Genomic DNA, 13,382 nt, shown 5'->3' on the forward strand with positions numbered 1-13,382 from the left:
ATCCAATAACCCATTAATTTCTATCTAATTACTGTCACAATTATGATCAACCAGTTTTCTCAAGTATAGAATAACGAATCACGCGTCAACTTTAAACAAAAATGACAAATTTATCATGATGGAGGATTAAAAGGTGCAGTATGCGTCCGGGAATCAAGCTGTACTTTTGAATATGTGCAATTCAACACATTGCTGTTGAATCAGTTAAACTTTTTGAGACAACTGGCAAGATTTTAATTTACGATTAAAAATTGCGGGACGCGGAAATCAATTTTATTGTTTCATCTATTCTCTGTCCATGCTGCGTCCGACGTATCTCTCAGTATCTGATGACGAGTGCCACACCAAACGTCGAAAAACCAATGTTTAACTGTGATTTTTGAGTGAGAAAGTTGAGAGAGAAAGAGAGGGAGAGAATGCGACGCGATGCGCTTCCACGAAAGAGATTATATACGTGCGAATGTGTGCATGACTAGAATTTGTTAACACGCAATTACGGGGATTTTATTTCGAATGAAAGTAAAATGGTAATTGAGTAGACAAATACTTTGTCAGACATTTATTTGATCGCTCAGCGATCAATATAGATTATTTTTTGGCTACAGTTACACGAAAATTACTGCGATAGTTTTATGTTAAAAAAAGGACTGGTTTTACGACAGCATTAAAAAAAATGTTCCTCTCGTTAAAAGAAAAATGCATTAAAATACATTCCGTGTGCTTCACAACGCATAATGAAATAATTTATATTGTTCTTTGTATTATTATTGCGACCAGTCAATTTTTCAAATTGAATTTGGATTATAGCCAAAATATTTATAATAGAATAAATATCTGATATCGATCTTTACTACTTTTTAAACGAAAATATTTTCTGATTTCAAACAATATATTTGTCTTGTATTGTTCACAAAAATATAATTGACCTTTAAAGATCACATATGGGTCATTTTGACCTTATTGATATTTTAACAGTAGAATATCTTGAAGTTTTTAGTCAATAAAAAAAATGTTTAAAATTTACTCTTCAGCTTTGATTATTTTCTACAGATATTAAAGAATATAAATTCTTCTAGATTCTTTCAAACATTTTTTCAAGCACAACTAAAACTGCGACAAGATATTATGACTCATATGTGTGACTAAGAACAAAGCAAAAAATGTGTGACCTACAAAAGTTAATAATATGATTAATTATTTCAGACGTATAATGTGTATAATTCTGAATTCAAAGAGTTGCTTTTTTGCATACTTGACATTTTGTAAATAAATATTTTTAAAATATGCATGTTTGCGCACAAAAATATTTAAATATTAACGCAAGCAAAACAATACTGAATGCAATTTCAGCATTTTATTCGTTTGAAATTTACATCAAAACTGTACACGATGCGGCAATTTCTTTTTCATCACTTTCGACTGAAGCATTCTCCGTTTTTGCGGCTATGAAAAATAATTGATATAATGTAATCACTATATATGTACTATTTATAATATCCACACATGTCCTATTTCCCTTGTAATTATTGTACATTTGTTTATAGGCGTATAACTCTAACAAATCTAACGAGATGGCAAATAGTTCGGATATACATATATACATACACGTATATGTATAAATATATATAAATATATATCTGCGTCTATTTTTGCGTAACCAAAGTTTTAGTAACTATCGATATTACGTAGCGCATCGAATTTTGTGTGTACATGACATTATAAGATGAAGAACATCGTCAAGAGAATGATTATTACGAGATATTGTAACTTGTAAATAGCTTTATTATAATGCAACGTTGTAGTTATGATCGAAAGACATTTACATAATTGTCGACGCAAATTGCTCACGATTCTAATTCTTATGTTGATCTTGTATAGTCCTGGTTTTTAAATATGGTTAAAGCTTTGTATTTACTTGGCACGCGTGCGACAGTGTCACTATCTACGTCAACTCGTCGTTATTCTATCATTGTTATTCTATGTTAATCACAGTTTGATTCTTTTTAGAACCGAAATACAGCAAATCGTTTCTTACAAAAAACATTTTTTTTTGTATTTAATACCATCATATTTATACTATATATATCATCACCACACCAAAACGTCCCAGATTAGCTTAGAATTTTTAATAGAACACATGGAAAAGTTTCACATCAATCTTTCACTTTCTTTAATACATAATTAATGTAATAAATAATTTTACAATCTGATATTTATTTAATTGATATGATTTTATACTTAATAATTATCTAGAAATCTAAAGAGTTCTTTATATCAAATAATAAAAAGAGTTGTTTAAAATTTTATATCGAATAGATTTAAATTGAAGGTATTAATAAATAATTAATTTTGCATAATAATTAAATATATTATAGACTATACTATTCGATGATATCGAATTTATTATAATATATAAATTAATTTTTTTATTATTAGTATAAAAATTATACATAAGTAAATTACTTTTAATAATTTTTTGAGATTTAAAAATCAATATATTTGCTTAAAAAATATTTGCGCAAAATCTAAATTATAAAATGTTTCTATGATAGTATTTTATCATGTATAAAGCACTACACGACTATATGTAAATTCGCCTAACGTTTAACTGACTGCATAAAATAACAATGTTCAGTTAAACGCTCCAGCGAGAATTACAAATTGTGGTCGTCATCGTTTCTGTCGTATTACGGCGAATCAATATTAGCGCATTCGCGTTTTCAATGTAAGCACGACCTTAATCACCGCGTTGTTGCTACATTGAAATAAATCATTTGCCAATATAACAGACGATCGCGCTATAAAAGCATCGATTTCCCGATGACAACAACGATCGACAATTCACCATCACCGATAAGCTTAAATTATTTAAATTGATTTCTGACCAGATAACATTTATATACCAATTTTACGAATCGCGAAACGCGCGCAACTGTCACGCGTGTATCGAATGAATATACATATGACTTTGAATTTTCACATGTTTTTTTTTCTATGAAAATACTATGAAAAATGTAAACGATATTTCCGATTCATATGTCGCGGGTCATTATCGATTTTCCACCGCTCGCGACATGCTTTAATATCTCACGCGACATAGATACGCGATAAAAAGTGCAAAATCGGCGGTAATTTTACGACAAGCTGAATAAAGATTCATTTACACTTATCCATACTGTATTTGTATTTGTATCGATATTGTTGACTACGTTATTTTCATGAAGCGGATGGAACTGAACCGATACTGACCTATGAACTGATGGAAGTATAAATATGTTTTCGTGTAGCATTTTTAGAGACTTATTTTGCATCAGTCTGCGATCTAATGATCGCGAAATTACATACGTCTCATGTGGCTGTTTCAAAAAATTCGCGGATGCGATCCAGATATGCGTAAAATAATAATATCCAATTTTGCTAGTATATGGATACGAAACGAATAAAGTACAAATGTACCTTAATAGAATGAGAGACGCGCCTTTTTATCGCGAAGAGAGGACATCGGTGCTCGGAATAAAAAGCGGAAGCAGATGCACGAGAAGTCGAGCGGCATTGAACGGCGCTCTTGCACGTGGCGTGATCTCGCTCACCCTTTGAGTGATTTATGGACAGACGCTGCGACTCCATCTACTTGACCTATTCACCTCGTTAGAAAGGATAATGTATTCATGAGTGGTCAACCTTTCAGCCGCGCGCGTTAGCTTCTATCGACCCGGGGAACTGCGAAACCGAACCGTAGGAAAATAGCTTACGACAAAAAGACCTTCGCTTCGAGTCGCGATTGCGTTCCGACTCGTGGGAACCGCTGGAAATTTTTTCTCTTACAAAGTACCGCGAAATATTCATTTTATCTACACTTATTGTCGTCGCAGGAAATGTTTCTTTCGCGAAAAGTTTCGCTCGCGAGAAAATTGATCTCGCAAAGTCCAACAAACGTGTCTCTCTCTCGACGTATTAGTTCTCATAGCGTCACACATGTGCATAATATTTATAATTTCCCGTTGAATACTGGTACTCGCGATTATACTATGGCTGTGTAACATGCTGTTCTTGGTCGTGACAAGAAAGTTGCACATCAAGTACCTAGTCAAGAGTCCTCTTCCGGCAATGTTTTGCATCAAGGAAGGCATCGACGGCGGTAAAAGAAAGCAGCGGCACTTACTGAAGAGTGTGCTTCAAACGGATTAGTTGGCGCCAGTGAATTCAATGGTTTCCGTTCGTTGGACGACAAACCGGTTCCATCATGCTCTTTACACTGTCTTATACATATATGTATGCACTATTGTTTTTATACCATATAATTTAAACTGTTATATTCAACTTAAATATATCGTTATTCTTTGTATTTATTATTAATATACAAATATACAGTCGCGAAATGAATTAAATCGTGAAAAAGATGCGAATTAGATTTATCAAAAAATCATTAATGAATCATATTTTTGTCAAGATATGAATAAATTCATTGAATCAATCAGCTTGCTAAGTCATTAACTAAACCTGCAAGAATGCAAAAATTACTATCTTGAAAAAAATATAATTTATGTTTACGAGAGTATCTTGACTGAAATAACCAACATATCTATATATTGCATTTTCAGGATAAACAAGATATAAATTTATCTTTAATGTCATAAATTTTTTTGAACATATGAAAAAAATATCTTTAATTGTTACATATTTTTTTCATAAAATATTGTTTTTTTCCAAAGTTTAGTGTCAATGAAAAAATATGCAAATCTTGAATGAGCATTAAATTAAAAAATAAGTATTATTAATAACGACGCTTATTCTTAGTTCTTTTTTTTTCGGAAAATTAAAATCTCAGATTAGCGGAAATTGGAACAAATTGATGCACAAGAGATTAAGTAACCATATATATATCCACACACATATACAGACGCTAGAACGATTACCGCCCTTTGGGTCGAGGGCTCGAAATCGATGTTAGGACGAATTATAGAAGGGAATCGCGTGGAAAAGGATCCGAGTAATCCAGTGCTTCGATGAGGCTGATACAACATTGCCGCATAAACGAATTAGATAGCGTAATACAGTTAGGCTGATTGGTCGCGCGCGATTAGGAAGCAATTACCTCCACTAAACGAGATTATGTGGCCGCAGGCTTCGTCATTTCGCACAACTCCTCCTTCCTCTCTCGTCCACTGTTACAGGACTTCTTCGAAAACTACTCGACAAATCGACACAATTTCGCGAACCAAATTGTTTGCACTCTCGATATTGTGATAGTTATTTAGGAGATGAACAGAATAGTCTTCTCATAAACATGATTAATTCATTTATCTAATTAGCTACATTCTAATATTTAAAAAAAACGATTGTCATTGCACACTCATCAAAAGCAATACGTATAGAGTAAATGAGAGAGAGAGAGAATTGAATCATAAATTACATAAATAATCGGAGAGAGGAGGGAACGGAATAATGAAAATCGAAGAAGCATGTTTCTAGGCTACACGTGGCATATAAATCCGAAGCAAAAAAAGTTGAGACGGGTCAGGGAATGATTGCAAGCAAAGTCCGGCATTCGATTGGATGGAGGACGGACAAACCCGGTCGTACGACTACCTAGCTACGTTAAGGGCAAGACAAACGATGCGTCAGCGCAGACCAAGTAGAAGAGATTAGTCTCGGAATGATGAACGGCCGACGAAAAACCGCGCGTTGTGCTCTCCAACTGTATATTACAAGACCGTAAAAGGCGGGGACGGAGCGGCACGAAGAGGCTATCTCGGAAAGAAACGAGGAGCGACGTCAGGGTGGTTTCTCGCAATTAGTCAAGTTTTCCCGTGCACGAGCGACCGTGTCGGACGGGGCTTATTTATGGCCTCCGGGATACGTGTAAACATGAAAGCAAACGTGGAACTGCCGACGGGGAAGATATTGAAAGCGCCTTTGGAATTGGAAAATCGGAACTAATTGTAAATCCTCAGACGCGGATAAAGAAATCATCGAGGCGCGAGAAGTCGATGCACAAAATTTTATAATATATTTTTGAAATTTACATATTTCGTAATTTTATAACAGACAATTTCTCGATATTCCGAAACATTGAAAATAGGAAGATTCGATTTGTCAATATTATTGTACTTGGAGTTTCCGACATACCGTCAGTTTAATTGTCCATTTAATCCCGATGACGCAGCGTGCGTCCAAATCCAAGTTTCAGGTCTCTTTGCCAGGGCGGTGTACATGTATGCGTGCTGAATCTCTCGACCCCGATGGTTTCTCTTCCTTTCACTCGCCGGTAATCGATTGTTACGGCGGATATTTCCTTCGAGTCGAGTTGACGGGGCCGTCGCGCGACTGCTATTGTGGCTCGTGGCCCCGGGGCGAGATAAATTGTGTTGTACAAATACCCATAACGACCGCGGAAAAAGCTTCGGGCCTCGACTAGGGTGAGGATTGGCCCGCTGCAACGGCGGCCAACGAAGAGTAAAACCGATAGCGTACAGAATCGCAACGGGAAGCTAACTGTCCTTTGATTTCTTTGTTTGCCGCGCGCCCCGCGCTCTTGCTATTCAATTTTCAATCGTCGGCGGTATCCCGCTATTTTCTAACGGATATAGTTAACATTCCTTTCTCGACTCGAATGAATTCTTATCGAACTATAGCCAATTAAAATACGATTGTGCATGATAACAAAACGCATATGTAATATTTTTGCTCGTATATACGTTAAAAATCCCTATTCGACTTAAATATAATTTCTCTTTCTAGTCTGGTAAATATAATTTTCGCAAATTTCTTTTATCTATTATATATATTATATATAAAAATAGAAAATAACTCACCGGTATGATGTATAAGAGTTGAATCTTGACTACGTTGATCTGTAAAAAATACAAATATATTTATATATTACATATATGTATATAAAACATTAGACAAAAAATATTTAAATTTCGAAAGTTATTGCTTTCAATTTAATTTATCATTCGTTCTTAAAATATTAGATATTTAATAAAAAAAATTATTTAACTCAAATAATTTTTTCTTGAATTTTATGAGATAAAATACATTTAAAAAATTGTAAATCTTAATTGTACATGAAAATATTAATATGAAAATAATTTATATAAGTATATAAATAAATAAATATATATATATATATATATATATATATATATATAATATTTAACGTTAATTAATATTAAATATTTAATGAAAAAAAATTATTTATAAATATTTTAATAAATGTTTTAAATATTTCAAAGTAAACTCTAAAATAAATTATATACATTTATATTACTTATAAAGTGATATAAATTGGATTATTCCCGCGAGAACAACTAAGTAATTTTAATTTCAAAAGATAACTACAAATTTGAAAATATTGAATTGAGTTCATCTATCATTTGCACGATCGATCGAAAAAGTCTCACAAAATATCCGGTTTTACAAATAACGACATATAAACATTGAATTTATAATACACGGTTGATAAATTATTGATAAATTACAAGGTTGAATATATTTATTACATAAATATATCATAACTATCTCGACTATCAAATTTGTCTCATACTCATAACATTTCTTTAATGACATTTTTCTAATATCGCAGGATTACACAAGTCAAGTTAAAACACAATATATCATTCGAAAATAGACAATAAAAAATTCAATTCCTGATTTTCCATTTTTTGCGAAAATAAATTATTAACAAACAATCGCGATATATCTTACCTTCACTTGAATTATCCAATCCAATGAGTAGTGACTCTCGAGTCCATAATTATAAATTATATTTAAATTAGTAAAAAATTAAAACATGCTATGCGAAATATATGTTCTCTATCATTCAAGCTTGAAATATATAATTATTTCTTGGGTCGTTGTCGCGAAACTATTATACGTCGTGTATCGCGGGAGTTGATCGATATTTGCGGACTGATAATCGTTAATTATCGTAATTGGAAATGAGATCGCGCTTGGCATCTCGTGGTACTTGTCACGATCATATTTCGAGAGATAACATGATGATGTATACATATACGGAGCAGTTTATGCCGTTAAGTGCTCGTTCAAGCTTCACCGCGCGAATGACAACAAAGTAACTGCGCGTAAACAAGAAGGCACTAAAACACCGAATACCGAATTTTGCGAAGTTTATGATACTATATCCAGTGGATTTATTCTCACTATCTGTAATTATTTGTCGAAAGAAACGCAATCACGAAAAGTATCAAGAGAATAAACGCGATTGTTACAAGTGACAATTATTCTCACACGGATAATTAATTAAATCTTATGATTAACGACTCGTAAATATACAGTAATTTATCGGAGCACAAACAGATGTTTCGCACAATTATATTTATACATTTCGAGCAGGAATCAAAGAAAGTAGAAATTATAAATTATTATTTCATTTATTATTCAACCTTTACGAGCGATAATTATTTCTTGAAATATGCTTGGAGAGAGAGAAAGGAAGAGAGAGAGAGAGAGAGAATTTAAAAAGATCTTGTAAAAAATAGCGATATGTTAAGTGTGTAGTCGAATTTATCCCATTACAGGAGTAAAAGGAAAAAAAGAGCAAAAACCGCCATGCAGAGAAATGAAAAGATCATTTTGTCAACATTAATACGTTAAGAAAAATGTATTATTATATATATATATATTTAAAAAAATGTATGTTCATCACAATAAAGTTCTATTTCAGCAGTTTTCAATAATAATTCCACATCTAACCCTCTCATAAAACTAGTTTTCCTTACAATTTTACATCGAATGTTGAAATTTTCACCAATTTAAGTGTAATTTATTTATTATATTCGGATTGAGACTATATAATAATACGAATTATAAAATCGAGTGATACAAGAAACGAAAAGCCATGATACATTATAAAATATTTACTAACGATAAATTGATCATATGATAAAAAAATAGAATATTTAAATACTTCGTTAAATATTTTACAGCGATAACAGAGACATACGGTATATCGCGGTTTGTTTACGACGCGATAGCCTTGAGAGTCACGTAGCAAGACCGAAGAATAGAGGGGAGGGAGGAGTGGGGAGACGTGAGGAATGCGAGCAGAGCCGCTCCGCGTGTTGTCACTACGCATCAAAACGCGATCAGGAGTGAAGGTGGGAGACGCGATGATGATTATTACATTTGTAATGGTTGTTAATCCGCGATCAATGAATAATTCTCGCGATTAACAATTTGCGTAAGTAATGCAACGATGAATGTTTATCGCGAAACAGTATTTCTTGCGGCAGTATATTTCTTTGAAATAAAATCTGTAAATAATGAAATGAGAGACAAGAGATATAAATTGATTGATTATGATACTGACGGGCGATTATTATTTCTTTAAATGTTTCGATTATATCTCGTCACGCTTTGATTTGAGTTTCTTGAACTTCTTCACATGTAATTAATCTGTCATTTCTTCGAGTCAAAGATACAGAATAAATCATTGAATTGCATGATTCAAAAAAACGAACAGAAAAGCTACGATATATAGAGTGTTTAAAAATATTTAATACGTTTATTTCGTGCGATTTATACATGTTTGAGATACATATATATATTGGGCAATATAATTGCAATATAATATTATATTGCATATTTTCGGATGGTACGACGTGTTTTAAATTAACTTGACTCGAGTAATATTGTATAATAAAGTAGATTGATTGTTTTCGAATTTTTCGGTCTAACAAAACGTATTGCCTTTAAAAATTGATCAATTTTAAAACGAGCAAACTATAACACGTTTAATTAATAAATACAGTCATATTTAAGCGAAGTAAAATCATCCTAAAAAATGCGCAAAATAATATTACTTTATTAGTAATGAAGATATCCGTAAGCTATGTATAAATTTAATCATATTTTTGAGTACCATACGAATGGCTGTATCGTTATCACGATCTCCCATCTCGACACAATAAAGTACGCGCTGCGCGCTCGCGCGTGTGATTGAAGTACGTGTCAAAAGTGTCGTGCAAAGTGTCAAGCGACTGTCGTATTCCATCGATTACTGTATACGCGATTATAATTATCTATTTTCGTGAGTGTCGTGAGTGTCGTCACGAAGAAACAGCAAAAGGTCAACGAGAGAAGAGGAGCAAGCCTAGGGAGGCATCGGGCGGAACATTCCTGGGGTAAGCATTAATTATTTATATAATTTATTATTTGTAAATTGATTGCTTGATTTGCTAAATTGATTGCTTGTGTATTGATAACGATAGTGATTCATTTTATATCATATTGAATAATATATTCAATTTATATAAAATATTTGTAATCAAATATTCATAAAAAATTAACAGTTTTATATTTTGTTTTATAAATTTTTTTCAAAATTTGTTTAAATTTATAAGTATTTTCTCTATATAAGAATTAGATTTTAATTTGTCTTATTTTGTATAAAATTGATTTTGGTGTAAAATTTATTTCTTATAAAAATTTTTATTTTCAATAGATTATATCATTTTTTATTATTATAAATATCCGTTTAAGTACGATAATAGATCAAAATTGAGAACAATAAAGTTTTTTTTTAAATCTTAATTATAATTTGGGGACACTGTTATAATGTATATATATTTGTATTCTACAGATCAACACACACATTGTGTAATTCCGTTGTTCCGCGCATCGTTTCCAGATTAAATTATTTTCTATTTTAACATTTAAACATATATACATATATACATGCAAGATCAATTTCGATATAATCAATTTTCGAAAAATATCAGATATATATTTAAGATATATTTATATTTAAAATAAATAAATATAATTATATTTATATTTAAAATAAGTATATATTTAAAATAAAAAATATATTTAAAATAAATATATTTATATTTAAAATAAAAAATATCGGAAAACACAAAAATAAGAGGAAAGTGAAACGATCGCTGGAAATTTTTTAATTGTATATATGCACACAAGTATCAAATATTAGATTAAATAATACCGTTCTAGGAGATCCTGTTTTTAAATTAATATAAATATTTTTCGCAAGGTATCCTAAAAGTGCATTTACTATTAATAATTTTATTTTTTGCATACAACATTGAGTCTTGATGTTTTTTGTGTTTTACCGGATATTTATTTATCTCAAAATTCTTTTTCATAATTTTATTATTTTATATGTGGCCAATTCTATTCATGACTTGCTCAATATTAGCAAATTTCGAAATCTTATTTCGAGAACACTAGAGTCAATTTCAAAATCCAAAAATCATTATTAATATTAATAATAAACAAGTTTATGAAATTCAATATTGTACTTGTAAATATACATATTATCGAGTAAGCAAAATAAATATACAATATATATATGTTTTAACATAAAATAAGGATTGCATTTTTTCTCTAATTCGACAATTTTTTTGACGCAATTAATATGAATGAACTTGTGAAAATTCGACGATTATATTTATCGAAAAATCATAAAATCAAAGGTGACAGGTGAACTTTTTATTTTGGCCATTTTTCTGAAATATATTAAGATAATTTATAATCAAATTAGGATTAAACAATTATGGTCAATCAATTATAGTATAATTAAGTATTTATAAATATTTATGAATTATAGAAATAAAAATTTGATTGTATTTTGATTAAATCAGATTAAATCCATTTGATTAAATACAAGTTCGAAGTAAACAAAAATTTGATAATTAAGAAATAATTTGATTTAACGGTCGTACATATATTTACATAAATTTTATTTATCTCTAATATATTTTAAATGAGCATAGATAGACAACTTGCGATCTCTGAATCTAAAGTTGAAAATAAATATTTGATAGACTCAAAAATCAATTATGATCTTAATATTAGCAAATGTTTTCTCTCGTATAATAAAAATTATATTTTTTACATACTTGATAATTAATCTTCTAGAGAAATGAGATTTATATAATATAATATAAACAAATAATAATATTATACTAAATCAAACAAGTTCAATGTTGAATCACATAAAAATAGCCGCAACAAGACTAATGATTTATCATAACAGGCTTGTAATTCTATAATATATAATCTGATCGCGCATAATGAGAATCATTATCATAATGCTTGTCTTCGAGCCGAATGATCACACTACCCTGAAATCTGTGATCATTTCCGACTATCCCTTAGAGTATCCCGGCACTGCCATGATTGCACGTTTATGTGATTCCTGTTATTTTCAATCATTATTCTCTCGCCGGTTTCCCGGCGTGCCATATACCCCACTCCATCAACAGGTAATTGTTATAATGAACAGCAAAATAATAGGTTTAATCCGTGTTGGTTTCATCCTTTGTTTCGAGAGAGCACGCCCGATACAATAGCCCTCAAAATGTGTGTGTGTGTGTGATTCACTAAACCTATTAGTCTGAAAAATCCTCGGCTTTTACTATGTTATTAAATTCAAAAATATTTAGTATCTATACAAATTATCTTTCGTATTTGTTCTTTCATTTATATATATATATATATATATATATATATATATAAATTAAAGATACACACACACAAATTGAATTTTTATTTGCACATTTGTAGAAAAAGAATTATTTAAAAAAAGCGTGGGGGCTAATTTCTCATACTCAAAGAAGTTCAAATTTTGCCAAAATCTTTTCGTAACAGATTTAATCCTTAAATTTTTGTTTAGCCTGTTATGAAAAGATTTTGGCAAAATTTGAACTTCGAGTGTGAGATTGGCTCCCCAAGTTTTTTTAGAATAACTCTTTTTCTAGAAATGTTCAAACAAAAATTCAAAGTGTATGAAAGTGTGCAAACGAAAATCTATCGATTTTGTTTAATGAAAACTATTTTTGTACAAATTGATGGCTAACGTAAAGTTAGTTTTTTTTAATATGACTTTTTTACTAAGAATGTGCAAACGAAAATAAAAAAAGTGCATTTCTGTGCAAACAATATGCAATCGAATATGATAAAAAAATTAATTATTTCTAATATTGGGGGTCTAACGTCATGCGACTTTAATTTCCTAAGTGCTAAGCTTCATCGATTATTGCATCGATATAAAATATAGTATAAATTGCAAAGTATTTTTTGTCATAAATTTTTATATATAATGATGACAATAAATTTAGAATAAAAATTTAAATTATTAAATATTAAAATTACTTAAATTCTTATCAAATTTATGGTTATATACATATTGTTAGTCCTTTCAATAAAACGGTAATGTTGCTTTGTTTTTTGCGTAATTTATTGCAATAGTCTAGATTCTAAATCAAGATTAGTAAATATATGGATCATTTATTACAATTTGACATATTAAAAAGAGATTCGAATATATAATATATAGCACATCGTTGTAATATATTCACGAATATTTCACTTTTATATTGCATTTTATCTCCTGT

General features: G+C 30.5%; 2 protein-coding genes across 3 annotated transcripts in view; one reads left to right on the forward strand and one right to left on the reverse strand.

Moving 5' to 3' along the window:
• The window catches only part of LOC145976874 (lachesin), a 371,398-nt gene that overhangs the window by 356,362 nt on the left and 1,654 nt on the right, over window positions 1-13,382 (reverse strand). Inside the window, exon 2 of the mRNA XM_083108341.1 lies at window positions 6,816-6,854. The gene's annotated coding sequence lies outside the window, so the exon portion shown is untranslated. The remainder of the gene's footprint in view (window positions 1-6,815; window positions 6,855-13,382) is intronic.
• Window positions 10,014-13,382, forward strand: part of Ptpmt1 (protein tyrosine phosphatase, mitochondrial 1) — a 49,783-nt gene continuing 46,414 nt past the window's right edge. Inside the window, exon 1 of one of the 2 annotated variants that reach the window (XM_083108345.1) lies at window positions 10,014-10,148. The gene's annotated coding sequence lies outside the window, so the exon portion shown is untranslated. The remainder of the gene's footprint in view (window positions 10,149-13,382) is intronic. The other variant, XM_083108348.1, reaches the window with a different exon arrangement.

This window comes from Camponotus vicinus, unplaced genomic scaffold (genome assembly GCF_025532165.1).
Source record: "Camponotus vicinus isolate PSW18456_S1 unplaced genomic scaffold, iyCamVici1.0 SCAF_9, whole genome shotgun sequence".
NCBI lineage: Eukaryota > Metazoa > Arthropoda > Insecta > Hymenoptera > Formicidae > Camponotus > Camponotus vicinus.